At 39.1% G+C, this 15,287-nt stretch overlaps 1 protein-coding gene across 6 annotated transcripts in view; it reads left to right on the top strand.

Annotated features, from left to right (window-relative positions):
• Window positions 1-15,287, top strand: part of CTNND2 (catenin delta 2) — a 936,316-nt gene that overhangs the window by 441,525 nt on the left and 479,504 nt on the right. The window lies entirely within an intron of this gene.

The raw sequence follows: 15,287 nt of genomic DNA, 5'->3' as shown, positions 1-15,287 counted from the left end.
AAAAGCCAGTCACAGAATTCTTGAAGCTAGACTAGCAGAGACATTCTTAGTTCCAATAGCTGAGAGGTTTGTGAGCAATCTCTGACTCTAAGTCTTAGTGGGTCTACTCCCACCTGGCCTGTTTCTCACTCCTTGGGTTTATTTTTACATTTAGCCTCAGGTTCTTATAAAAGGACTGGGTTTGGCCTGACATGGGGACTGTTGTGCCTTCTGCTCTCTGTTTGCATATTTGGCCATGTGCAGATAAGATTTGAAAATGCTTCACTTATTTATTCACACCGTTGATCCAATGAATTTTTATTTAGTGGCACTTTTATTCTACAAATTTCCAGGGCTTGAGATTCAGCAGTAAGCAAAACAAGCAAAGTTTCTGCCTTCATGAAGTTCACGCCTAGTGAGGGGAGAAAGAAAATTGAAGAACCATAAAGAACAATGAAGGAGAACAAGGGGGAAAAGAGTGAAGGGAAGGGTGCTATGGTGAAATGATGCTTGAGCAGAGAACCCTACAGGAAGAAGAGAGGGAGGAAGCTGTGTCCCAGGGTAAAGTACTAGGAGTAGCAAGTGCAAAGGCCCTGAGGTATTTACAGGAGACCAGCATGGCTGGAATGAGGCCAGATTTAGGAACAGATAGAGAAATGCAGCAGGGCCACTTCTGGGGGTAGAACATTAATCAATTAATGAGGGTGGCATAGTAGAGAACAATGGAAAGGTACATTTCGGGTTCTCATGCACATATTTCTCAATATGAAAATATGAGTGAAATCTAGTGTCTCAACTTTTAAGCTCTTCTGATGTAAGTTAAATTCAGAAATTGGCTGGACAGGACTTCCCTGTGGCACAATGGTTAAGAATCCGCCTGCCAGTGCAGGCGACACAAGTTTGATCCCTGGTCCGGGAGGATCCCACATGCCGCAGAGCAACTAAGCCCGTGCGCCACAACTACTGAGCCTGTGCTCTAGAGCCTGCGAGCCACAACTACTGAGCCCACGTGCCACAGCTACTGAAGCCCATGCACCTAGAGCCCGTGCTTCGCAACAAGAGAAGCCACCACGATGAGAAGCCTGCGCACCACAATGAAGCGCAGCCCCCGCTCACCTCAACTAGAGGAAGCCCATGTGCAGCAACGAAGACCCAACACAGCCAAAAATAAATAAATAAATACATTTATTTAAAAAAAAGAGAGAGAAGAAATTGGCTGGGCAATTAAGGAAACAGATGACAAATATTAGACATAAATTTATTCTCTGCATTTTTCTACTGAATTTCTTCGTTAGGTCATCTGTTTTCTGTTCCTTCTTAGATTATTGTTTTCTGAGACAGCCCTATGACTGACGAGTGAGATGGGAAGCTTTCAGCAGGCTATTAGTGAGGAATACCAGAGTCTCACCTATGTTGGAGGCACCCTCTGACTATTGTAGAATGAACTTTTGAGGGCAGAATGTACTGGAAGCAAGACCATTGAATCTTCTGTCAAAAGGGCATGAGAGCTCTGTCCATTCCAGTTGGATGATCTTGTCAAAATGATGCATAAATATTATTGTTTGAGAAAGGTTCAGCTTCATCAAAATTCAAAGTGTAAACTTTGCAATATCGCAACATCATTTGATCAGATTGCTTCAGTTATTAACCGTCATACCCTTTGTTGGTACACAGGCCACAAGGTTTGTGAGAGGTGAGGAGAAGAATGTAGAATCTGATTTCATCTGAAGGTACTTGCAACATGATATGGACCTAAATGTATATGTAAAATCATAAAATATTAAGCACAAATACAATATTGACTGAACACACTCTGGCAGGTGTACACATGACTCCTTCCACATGGGTTAGAAATTATATTAGAATAGTTTTATCGTTATTGTCATTTGTTTTGAAGTTTTAAATGAAAGTATATTTCAATATCTTTATGCAAGTTTGAGGATGCATGGTCTGTGGAGAAGAAGTGCTTTCCTTGCCTAGTGGAGAAATAAAAGAATTATCTGGAAACATTTTCCATTCTGAGATCAGATACCTCAGTTAGCAGTGTGTGCTGATGAAGTACATGAAGGTCGGGCAGCTTTAAGTCTATCACTTTATTTGTTGTTTTTCTTCTTGGCTTTTAAAAAGTGCAAAAAAGATGTATATCATTCTTTTTCAATCTATTGTAGTTAATAAGACAAAGCAAAACCTTTCCATCACCTACCGCCAAGTAGAACTTAAGGCGCAGTTTTCATATTTACGACACTACTTGTTTTTCTAAATTGGCAAATTTAAGACTGTTTCCAGAGATAAGATTTCAGTGAAAACCTAGGACTCTGGCCTCATATTTGGAAGACAGAGTTCTTTTTATCACCAACAGTGTTGTTGTACTCTAAGTAGTTTAAGCTTTTTTTAAATTAATTTTTATTGGAGTAGAGTTGATTTACGATGTTGTGTTAGTTTCAGGTGTACAGCAAAATGAATCCGTTATACATATACATATATCCACTCTTTTTTAGATTCTTTTCCCATATAGGTCATTACAGAGTATTGAGTAGAGTTCCTTGTGCTATACAGCAGGTTCTTATCTATTTTATATACAGTAGTGTGTATATGTCAGTCCCAATGTCCCAGTTTATCCCCCCTCCCTTCCCCCTTGGTGACCATAAGTTTGTTTTCTGCATCTGTGACTCTATTTCTGTTTTTGTAAATAAGTTCATTTGTACCATTTTTTTTTAGATTCCACGTATAAGCTATATCGTATGATATTTGTTAAATAGTTTAAGCTTTTGAACTCTGTAAACCGAAGAGTAAAATAACAATAATAAAAGCAAAACTTGTAATATCTCCTTTATCTGTGTCAAGCCCTCTGCTAAGCACTTTCCATGCATTGTCTCATTTAACTTTTACCTTCTTTTTTCCTTTGAGTCAGACCAGCACTATAATCTCTACTATATAGGTGAACAAAGTGAGATGGCAGAGTTCAGGGGGTTATCCCCTAGTATTTGCATGGAGAGCTAGTTTTTGGAATCAAGGAACCCAGTGTTTTTCTCTTATACACGTGAATCACTAAATCCAAACCATCTCTGCAAAAGTGAACTTCCTAGAACTGTGTACTCTGGTAACTTTTTCTAACATGGTCTTGTATCTTGTCCTTTATTTTCTCCATGGTAAAAATCTCACATCTGATCTCCTAGATTGGGGTGAAGATAAGATGAACATAGAATAAATAAAAGTTAGGAACAGGAGGACCAGGCTGCAACACAGTTAAGCTTACTGGTTTACAATAGGAGTTCTAAGAAACTTCAATATGTGAATGTGCCTTAGGAGTCTCCAAGGTACAAAGTCAAGTCAGGGAACAGCTATTACTGTGTTCCCCTTCTCCCAGACAGAGAAATAATGAACTGGAGAGGAAGATTTGCTTGCTCTCTGTTTCACTTCCCAGTCTTTTGACCCATTCTGCTCAGATACTGTTTTCTTGAAGGGAATTTCACATTCACACATTCACCTGGAATTCCCCAGCCATCAGGCTTGTGTGAAAATGTGCTTTAGGATGACTCATCCCTGCCTATGTTTCCTGGACTCACAGTGTTCCCAGTTTTCTCATGTTACTCAGAATCCAGCAGCCTATCTGGACTTTGCTCCCATCCCTGTATCTGTAAACCCCATCACTTGTGCTTCTTTCCATGCACCTGTGTCTTCCATGCATCTATGTTGGTCTAGGAACCACTCTCTCATGGAAGTTAGCCAGCGGGTTTCCATTCCTTCACAGATTCACAGTCACAATTCTCAGGGATTTCCCCCAGTATACACATTGGTGAAGACTGGAGAGAAAGAGGGGGTCAAAGGTTGAAGGGCTTAAAAAGATGCTATTTATTCAGCACTAACTAAATGCCAGATTGTTTGGCTCTTTACATGTATTATTAACTCTTTTCATCTTATCAACTTTTTTAGGACCGTGACACTAAAACTTGCCCAGCTAGTAAACTGTAGAACTGGAATAGGGTTGAAGTCCAGGGGTCAGATTCCAGAGCCCATGAAAGTAACACTGTGCTGTTTTTTTGTTTTTTTTTGTTGTTGTTGTTGTTTAGTTTTTTGTTTTCTTTGTGGTACGTGGGCCTCTCACTGTTGTGGCCTCTCCCGTTGCGGAGCACAGGCTCCGGACGCGCAGGCTCGGTGGCCATGGCTCACGGGCCTAGCCGCTCCGCGGCGTGTGGGATCTTCCTCGACCGGGGCATGAGCCCACGTCCCCAGCATCGGCAGGCGGACTCTCAACCACTGCGCCACCAGGGAAGCCCCACTGTACTGTTTTGCCTCTCATCAGGTAACATGATTAAGTTTCTAGGGGGTTACAGTCAGGGAGACGACAGTGGATTCCAGGGGGTGGCTGAACTGGTGGGAAGCAGATGTCTCAGCAGTGGAAACAGGCAAGGAGCTGAAGGGCCGTGTTTTGGCGTTTTGGAGTCATCCAAAACGATGGCAAGAATCTGCTCTAAGGGAGGCTATGAAAGCATATCCTGGCATGAATTGAAAGGTGACCAAAACAGTCCACATCTGGGGAATAATCAAGCATGACCCTTAGGAGCTGAAGATACATTTCCTCTTCTTTACCAATGATGAATTGATGAGTATTCCAATTTCTTAAGGAAATAAAGTGGAAAGAATGTCAACTGTGGAGTCATAAGTCCTGGTGCCACCACCGACTAGCTCTGTGACCTTGAACAAATGATGTCACCTCTTTTGATCTTAAAAATGTGGATAATACTATAAAGGGTGTCACATGAATTAACGTGATGACATGTCAATTGTCGTGCAAATAAAATGTGGTGAATTAATATTGCTTCTCCATGGTGGAGCTGATATATATAGCAATTCTGCTTCTAAAACATTTTACGTTTTGAGATTATCTGTACAAAATAGCTCCTAGACCTTTACTCTGGATAATATTTTGGGCAAAAATAATTTATGATAAAATTTTTAATTAACAGAACATATTGAAGTCTGCCTTCCCAGGTATTAGGACTGAAATGTAGAAACATGCAACTAAATGCATGAGCAGAATTTTCTCTACTCCCGTGTGATACAGCTCTCTGCTGGGTCACAGCACCTGTGTCTAGCCACTGATGTGAGACCATAAATCTGTGTATAACTTCCTGTTACTATAAATACAATATCACGTAAAATTGGAGGGTTTCCCTAAAATGAGTCTCTTTTCCATGCTCACCACACCCTATTTTGCACAGCAAACATGCAGAGCAAGACTCTTTTTACAAGTGGGTAGAACCGACACAGTCTCTTAGATTCAGGGAGGAAAACCAAACAAAATCCTTCTTCCCTTGGGGCACATCAAGAAGTAGCAGAACCCATTAAAATCTATTGCCTAGATGATTGAATTAGATTCTAAATGAATGGTGGTAATAAGTGCGCATTTGGCCAAGTGGATAAAGACAGAAATATAATTTGTAGTCTTGTGGGTGCTGTGCTGTGCAAAGACTAATTCATAACAGTGGATAAAAGTTCCATTGTCTTTAATTGTATTCATTTAGTAGCATTAATTCTCCTGGCATAGGAAAGGTTTCTTTCTTTTTCTTTTTTTTCCTAAATAAATAAATAGATTCCCATTGCCAATAGGGAAGATTTATGCTGACAGAATCTAATAGCCTAAGTCATCTTGTGTTGTTTCTCAAAGGCGCTTGAGCAAGCAGTCTTGGTTTGGATGGAAAGCAAAATGCTAAACTCCTATTATATATGATGACTTTAATTCTGAGCCAAACAAACATTCCTTGATAAGCATTTGTTACCCTTATTTAGAGTAAAAAAGTCATCTTTTCTCATGCCCTTACTTTCTCTCCTGTTGGAAATGTATGATCACTTCTTGAATGACAAAATGATTGATTTTTAAACCAACACATCCAAAACTGAAAGGCAAAGAGGAGGAAGGAAGAGGGAATGATTCCCACAGAACTTTCTAAGCGGTCTCTGGAAGAGACTTTTAAAGGTCACCTCTTGCCATTTAATTTGAAATTTCCAATGGATACTTGGAATTCTAAATCAAGAAATCTCACCATGAGACAGTAGGGGTGAGCCGCCTCTGTGTCACACATTGTTGTTCATACAAATATACGTGGTTTGGATAAATTATTTGCACTATAACAGTAGGAAGATCATGGTCATAACGTGTATACCCTGCAGTAAAGTGGCCTGGAAAAAATTAGAAGGGGGTCCAGAAAAAACTGTGTTATTATCCTACCTGGCAGAACCAACAGGATTCTTTACACTGTGCTTTGCCTTGGAAGCAGGGAAAATAATACTGAGTATCTCTTCCTTCTCTTCTGCAACAGAATGAAAGCACCTTTTAAAAGTTACATCAATTCCATGTATCAGTCCTACACTTGGACTTCTTTACTACCAGTGTTTGAATAGTGTACAGAACCTGGTGCCATGCATTCTTCCTAAGTCTACCGAAAAAAACAACAAAAGCCAGAAATTCTTCCCTACCTTGTCCAGCTTAGACCTGGAAAACGTTAATTACTTCCATCTTCCATGTCATGATGCAAAAGGGGAGTTAAATTATTTGCCCATATTCAGTTTCCTAATCCTCAGAAAAGTTATCTTATTTGTAAGAAAGAATCCAAAAAAGTACTCTTCTCAGAAAAACCACTTTCTATCATAGATACTCTATTATATCTTAAGGTTGCATAGCATGGAGAAATCACAAGATTCCTCTAAACAAAAATTATATTTGATTTGAATATAAATAAAATTGATTTAGAACCTAGGAAAAACAAAATAAATATCACGCTAATCACATTTGTTTTTCTTCTACCAGTTGTATTGAAATATAATTGACATACAGCACAGTACAAGTCTAAGGTCTCCAGCATAATGATTTAAATTACATGCATCATGAAATGATTATCACGATAAATTCAGTGACCATCCATCATCCCATGGGGAAATGAGATTAAAAACTAGAAATAACATTTGTGTATGTGATGAGAACTCTTAGGGTTTGCTCTCTTAACAACTTCCATGTATACCACACAGCTGTGTTAATTATATTTATCATGTTGCACGTTACATCCCCAGTACTCGCTTATCTTATAACTGGAAGTTTGTAGCACCTTCTGACTGCCTTCATCCAGTTACTCCTTCCTCCGCCTCCGCCTCTGGTAACCACAAATCTGATCTCTTTCTGTGAGTTTGTGTGTATGGTTGTTTGTTTTTGAAGTATAATTGACCTACAGCGGCAGGTCAATATTTTTCTATACATTTCAAAATGATCACCAATGATCTTGATATGGCATCACAAAGATATTACTTAGTTATTGACTACATTCTACACACTGTGCATTTCATACCCAATGACTCATTTACTTTGCAGCTGGAAGTTCGTACCTCTTAATTACTACCCTCACCCCTTCCTTCCTTCCCTCCTTCCTTCCTTCCTCTTTCTTTCTTTCCTTTCTTTCTCTCTTTCTTTCTTTCTATATTTATTTTTTATTATATTTTTATAAGTAGAGTCCTAATATAATCAAGGAAATGTTACAGAGAATACAGGACAACCCATATGGAGAGAATCAAATTAAATACTTTGCTATTTAATAGTTCACCCTGTGGCTCATTTTAAATATGTTAAAGCTTATAAAATGTTAATGTTGATAAGGTAAATTTTTATTGATAACAGTACTCCATAAGAGAATGAGTCTCAATTCTCCATAAATCAGTCCTGTTTATTATTTATTTATTTATTTATTTGGCTGCGTCGGATCTTAGTTGTGGCACGTGGGACCTTTCGTTGTGGCGCATGGGCTTCTCTCTCTAGTTGTGGCGCCTGTGTTCCAAGAGTGTGGGTTCTGTAGTTTACAGCACGCGGCCTCTCTAGTTGAGGCACAAGAGCTCAGTAGTTGTGGTGAGTGGGCTTAGTTGCCCTGCAGCATGTGGGGTCCTAGTTCCCCGACCAGGGATCGAACCTGCATCCTCTGCATTGGAAGACGGATTCTTTACCACTGGACCACCAGGGAAGTCCCAGTCCTGTTTATTTTTAAAAAGTTACTTGTCGGGCTTCCCCGGTGGCGTAGTGGTTGGGAGTCCGCCTGCCAATGTAGGGGACACGGGTTCGTGCCCCGGTCCGGGAGGATCCCACGTGCCGCGGAGCGGCTGGGCCCGTGAGCCGTGGTCGCTGGGCCTGCGCGTCCGGAGCCTGTGCTCCGCGATGGGAGAGGCCACAGCAGTGACAGGCTCGCGTACCGCAAAAAAAAAAAAAAAAAAGTTACTTGTCATCAAATTTTAAATGACTTTCAAACACAGTAATATAAATTTAACAAAAAAGAACGATCTTCAAAAGGAAGAGTACAAGTATGCATGGAAAGAATAAAAAGAGAATCATGTAATATCTTTACTTAATGAAAAACGAAATGCTTAAATTGCATAAATGCGATTTTGAATTTGTTTTTTAATGAGATGTTTGTTTGTGGGGAGGGCTACACCACAGCTGGTAATCCTGGGTTATATATTCTTTCAGTATACTAGAACTAAGATACAATATTGCGTAGATGGAAAACTCTCCCTCTTTGTCATAAATAATTCTGAGTCTTGTCCTTTTGGTTCCAACTCCATATGATTTACATTAAGCAATGACAAATTTTCCAGCGATTAAAGCATTGCAGGACAATAGGAAAGAGATTGTGATTAGGTCTCAATAAATCTACAAGTGACATAGTTTCACAGTCTCTGCAAAGAGAGCTAAAATATTTTGCAGGAACATTGGGACAGCTTACAGTGGCTCGTGATTTCACTCTTGATAACTCGGTTTTTAGTGTTAGAAGTCAGCCTCTGATATTAGCTCTCACCGACATGTACCCATTAACTTAGGATGGTGGTGAAGATTTATTGATACAGTAGTTGTGTCTGTTATAAGTAAGAAGCAGGGTTTTAGGAGACAGGTGTAGTGGAGAGGGCACAAGGTTTGAAGTTGCTGAGATCTAAGCCAGCTTCATTTGTCACTTTCTAGCTCTATGGCCCTTGGCAAGTCACTTCGGTTCCCAAGCCTGTGAAATAGAGGTGATGCCACTTGCTTTTCTGGGTAGTTGACAGAGTCTCAGTTGTATATGTAAAGAACCTGAAACAGGCAGGGACTCATCACTGGTAGCTGTTGATGAGTAGGATAGAAGATTTTTCTCCAGAAATTTCTTTCTTCAACCTAAAGTTGATCAGTGTAATATAATTACATTATGATGGATTTCAAACATATGCATTTCAAACAAATGTTGCACATAGTCTGCAAACCACAAAATTCTTCAAACTTTCACTCAAATGAAGTATTTCAACGGAAGTTTGAGTTTCCTGTCTGAGCTTTTTTTTCTTCCTGAAAACAGCCAATATTGTAGAAATTATTGGATACAGGTCAAAATGCTCATTGGTGTAACAGGCTACAGAGAACAGATAGAATTAATAGAATCTTGAATAACTACACGTCACTCAGCATCTAGCTGTATTTTGCTTTTTTAAAAAAATATGGAGCAGACGTTGTCAGATAATGGCATCCATTACTGAACCCCAAAGCAAAGTCTTTAGAAGTTTCAGCAGAGAGAGTTGTAAAAAGTGAATTTTCTGTGAGAAAAGAGTAGCTTTCCAACAATTTCCCAGCTCCTCCCTAAACATCAGTGTTTCCAGTCACATATATATATATATATATTTGGAATTCTGCAGTAAAATTGTATGACCTAAAATATTTGCATTTCTGAAAAACTTGAGACTTCCCAGCATTTTAAAAAGGTTTAAATTAGTTTTTGGGTTTTGAAATTTTTTTTAGAAAAAGCATAAAATTTTATCATTATTTGGGGGTATATTTTTCCATAGCAGCTCAATTTCCCTTTGTGGAACATGAAATGCATTTCTGTTTACCAGTGTATTCTCTTCATTAATTCAGAGACTTGCCATAAACTATATCAGCCATAATAGTTGAAAGACTAGGATAAAAAAGGCAAACACTGAATTCCATTTGCTCTTTTTATTGATGTCCTAGAGCCTGGCTTTCCATCCTCTCTGTGCCAGCATTGGGTTCTTAGCCCAGAGGGATGTAATAGTTCTTAACCACGCAAACATGTAACATCACTAAAATAAGCTAATCTATTATTTTTAAAGTTTCTTCCTGAGGATGCTTAGCCATAGAATTTACAGTTATGCCCGGGATTATCCTTGTAATTACCATAGAAATTATCACTATAGGGGCAAACAACAGAAAAGCAATCTTTGGAGTGCTCTGGTTGCCAGTTGTACTTATTTGGGTATAAATAACTAAAGGATAATGCTAAGTAGAAGGATATGCCATTACATTTTTTTTTTTAATGAAAGAATGTATTATTCACATGTATTGTTTAATTTGAAAAAGTCCTGATCAGTTTTCTGTTACAGATTTAAAATAGGCATATTATAGGATTTAGGCAAACATATGAGATCTTTACTACGTGAATGATATCAGTAAAAATAAGTTGAAAAAGTCTTTCATAATAAATAATGTGCCATTAAAATTTAGTATTGCAGCCTGATGCTATTGTAATATTACCATTCTTAAGATAATTGTGATGGAAATTTTTCAAAAAATGCAAGGCTTGTGTGTGTCATTGTTATACACAGTTGGGGGAGAAGAATTTTGCTGTACTTGATATGCTTCTAAATCCCCTGGTTCTAGCTATGACTCTGCAACCAAAGTAGGGTGAGCTTAGGGAAATATATAATGCCTGTGTTGTAGGAAAAAATGGGGTGCGAGAGGATGGACATGTCCCAAGTCTCGAGTGAGTCCCTGGGCCGGGCTTCCAAGTGAGCATCCTTGGCTTCATGCAGGAAAGAATTCAAGGGTGAGCCCCAGTGAAGTGAAAGCAGGTTTATTTAGAGAGATACACACCCCACAAACAGAGTGTGGGCCATCTCAGAAGGCAAGAGCAGGCCCCAAAGTGTAGAGGTGGTACGTTTTGATGGGAATTGAGCCACCACCCGCTTTTTGACCTTTTATGGTGGGCCTTGGAACTGTCATGGCGCCTGTGGGTGTGTCATTTAGATGCTAATGTATTATACTGAGTATGTAATAAGGCTCAAGGTCTCCTGGAAGTCAAGTCTTCCAGCATCTTGGGCCTAGTTGGTTCTAGCCAGTTTATGTCATATCCTGTTCTTAATGGTTGTGCTCTGCCCCCTTCTTTCCTGTCTCACCTCCAACCTTCAACTCTTACGTTAAGTATGGCTTTTCTATTAGCTGAGCTACAAAGCCTTTTTTTGGGGCATCCAGGTTAAAAGCTTATATACTACTTCAAGACTGTGATTATTACCCCAAAGGTATATTTCTAATTCAGAAATGGATAGGTATCATAAGTATAAGCCTAATCTGCATTACAAGTGACTCTGGTCCTAAAGTTAATATTTTTGTCCTTTTTAAAAAGTTTCTATAAGCCTCAGAAATTTTGCAACATTAAACTACTCATTTGTATTAAAGACTGCTCCTATATTTCCTTCTTATGTCTACCCTATATGTTAACTTATAACAATGAGAATAGTGTATTAAAAGAGACACCGGGGCTTCCCTGGTGGCGCAGTGGTTGAGAGTCCGCCTGCCGATGCAGGGGACACGGGTTCGTACCCTGGTCCGGGAAGATCCCACATGCCGCGGAGTGGCTGGGCCCATGAGCCATGGCCGCTGAGCCTGTGCGTCTGGAGCCTGTGCTCCGCAACGGGAGAGGCCACAACAGTGAGAGGCCCACGTACCGCAAAAAAAAAAAAAAAAAAGAGGCACCGGACATTTGAAATGGGAATAAGGAATTATTAGTATTATTAATAAAGAAAGAGCACTTACAAATAACAACAAAAAAATAACAAAAATTCTAGTGGAAAAGTGTGCAAAGGATATGACATAAAATTACCAAGAAAAAAGTAACTCTTTACAAGATAAATAAAAATGGAGTCAAGGTTTTAAAATATCAGAGAAACCAAAATTAAAAGAATTGTTAATGGGCTAATATTTGTGACCCCCTCCAAGATTCGTAGATTGAAATCCTAACCCCCAATGTGATGGTTTGGGGTGTTAGATCATGAAAGGGGAGGCTTCATGAATGAGACGACTGCCCTAATAAAAGGGACCCCAGAGAGCTCTCCAGCCCTTTCTCTGCCATGTGAGGATATAAGAAAACAGCTCTGCAACCAGAAGAGAGTCTGCACCAGAAGCAGATCATGCTGGCACCCTGATCTCAGGTTTCCAGCTTCTCCAACTGTAAAAAATAAATTTATGTTGTTTATACGGCACCTAGTCTCTGATATTCTGTTTTAATAGTCCAAACACACTAAGACCAGAAGATATACTACTTTTACCTACAAAATTGAGAAATACATGTTCTGAAATACCCAGTGCTAGCTTGGATGCAGGATACCCATAATGCTCATAAACTACAGGCAGGGCGAGAATATAGGTCTCAATTTTTTTAAGTGGCAATATGTTTGCCATCCTTAAAAATTATTACAGGGCTTCCCTGGTGGCGCGGTGGTTGGGAGTCCGCCTGCCGATGCGGGGGACGCGGGTTCGTGCCCCGGTCCGGGAGGATCCCGCATGCCGCGGAGCGGCTGGGCCCGTGAGCCATGGCCGCTGAGCCTGCGCGTCCGGAGCCTGTGCTCTGCAGCGGGAGGGGCCACAACGGTGAGGGGCCCGCGTGCCGCAGGGGGGAAAAAAAAGAATATGCATAAAAGTTTAGATATAATTTAATAAGAAAAATACAAAACTAACCCTCAATATAAGGTGAATAGTTAAAAAAAATTGCAGTGCATCTACTGGTTAGAGCGTTATTAAGCCATTACTTTTTAATGAGGTGATATAGGAAAAAAATTGACAATAATATTGAGGGACAATATCACATATGCCAATAATACACATAAAAAACAGGATACCTCTGGTTAAGTTGTATGTTAGTATAAATTTTATATTTCTCTCTCTTAGCTGTGGAATATGGTTAATTTTTATATTAAATATAAATTTACTATTTCTGAAACTTCAACAATAGCATATATTACCTGATAAGGTGAAAAAAGGAGACAGTCTGGACACAATTCACTCTTTAATATTGGTAAATTATTGAATTCAATTTCTTGTTCAGAATTATGAACTTGAATAAAAGCCTATTTTGGAACATATTTTTAGGTTTAAAATCCATGTCTTTCCAGAAACTCATGTTTTATCTTGAACCTTTGATAGGACAAGGCCCTTTGAAGAAGCCAGCTGTGAGCTGGGCATTAGTGGTGCAAACCTGAAGACGTGCTGGCTTCCCTCCCTAGTACTAACATGTTGGACCATTGGATGTGATAATTGACAATACAGCTCTCTCCAGTGCCGTTAGTCATTCTTAGGAGCTTGAAGTTCTACCCACTGACACCATCACTGGAGACATGAATGTTCCATTGCAGAGTCCTAGAAATTGTTAGGATGACATGCAGAGTAACATCTTCTGTAGATTTTATGATAAAATTTACCAGTAGCAGCTTTGACTGATCCAGATTTGACAAGTATGGTGGCCCAAGGGTAGAATCTTCTGAGCGAAATTTACAGTATATATTATAGACATGGAAGAAGTAACCCATTTTATAAAAATGATATGTAGTCAAGATCTGCAGAAGGCAAGGAGTGTGGGCATGAGATGTGTGAGTCAGTGGAGACAAACCATGTCTTTCCTAAGAGCTAAGTCTGGGAAGGGCTTTTCCATCACTCAGCTTATGATAATTCTGTAAAAAGAAGGGCTCTTTCCAAATCTCTCAGAATAAAACTATAGCACATCATGCTTTCAGGCAACTGTAAAGGTGGAGAATTCCTTGGACTAACATTATATTCATTGGATCCAGCAAAAACTATCTTATATTCAGTCAACATTTATTCAGTGTCTGTGTGCCAGACGGGGTAGATATTGGGGATACAGCAGTGAATGAGATAGAAACTATCTTCACTCTCAAGGAAAGTATATTCTAGTGAATGATACAGATAGTAGATGACTGAGCAATAAATAATATAATTTCATATTACACTAAGGGACATCTAAAAAATAATAATATCAGTTAGGATGCTTTCAGCTGCAGGTAACAGAGAACCCAACTAGCACAACCAATTAATTTAGTATCTCACTTCTCTTGAAGTGACAGTCTGGATTGGTTGTGACTCAGTGGAGTCATTAGGGACCAGAGAATTTCAGAGTCTGCTTTTCTGTGTACCACGTTGTCTATATCCTGTGAATGCACAACCTCTACCTCCATTTCATAGTCCTCAGGTGGCTCCTGGCCTCTATAAGGCCACCTGTTGTTTGTCCATGTTCGAGGGGGAGACCGGCTTCTTGATGAATAGCTGATCTAAATCTTGTTGACATCACAATGGCCAATAACAAAGTGGGTTTTGGCTGCAGTATTGTAGCTACATGTGCTCATTGTCAAAGCCTAAAGACACTGAGTTTTCCATCCATTCACTATTCATTTGAAACAGTTGATCAATTAATTTGCCTTCAAATACAGGGACAATGAAATGCTCATGAGACAAAAGCTTAGCTTTCTCTTATAGACAGTCATGTTATATATCTATCAATAACCTTAACATAAACAAATGGCATTTTTATGACAGCATTGAAAACATTTATTTGACCTCATAATGAGCCAGAACAGTGAATTGTTTGTGTATTTTTAAACTTATTTTATTGAAGTATAGTTGATTTACAGTGTTGTGTTAGTTTCTGGTATACAGCAAAGTGATTCAGTTATATATATGTACATATATATATATATATATATATATATATATATATATATATACACACACACACATATATATATAGTTATTCACATTCTTTTCCATTATGGTTTATTAAAAAATATTGAATATTGTTCCCTCTGCTATACAGTAGGACTTTGTTGTTTATCCATTCTATATACAATAGTTTGTGTCTGCTAGTCCCAAACTTCCAATCTATCCCTCCCTCACCCCCCTCCCCTTGGCAACCACAACCCTGTTCTCTATGTCTGTGAGTCTGTTTCTGTTTCATAGATAAGTTCATTTTTGTCATATTTTATATTCCACCTATAAGTGATATCATATAGTATTTGTCTTTCTCTTTATGAATTGTTTGTGTTTTGATTAGAATTAACTTTAAGTGAAAAGTTTAGGTACCTAGACAATTGTGTTTTTCTTTTTCATTCTTTGGGCTTTATTAGAATCAGAACCCAGGTACTTCCCTGGTGGCACAGTGGTTAAGAATCCACCTGCCAATGCAGGGGATACAGGTTCGAGGCCTGGTCCGGGAAGATCCCACATGCCACGG

This window comes from Pseudorca crassidens, chromosome 3 (genome assembly GCF_039906515.1).
Source record: "Pseudorca crassidens isolate mPseCra1 chromosome 3, mPseCra1.hap1, whole genome shotgun sequence".
Classification (NCBI taxonomy): Eukaryota; Metazoa; Chordata; class Mammalia; order Artiodactyla; family Delphinidae; genus Pseudorca; species Pseudorca crassidens.
The sequence above is the reverse complement of the archived record's forward strand: the minus strand, read 5'-3'. Positions and strand labels throughout refer to the sequence as shown.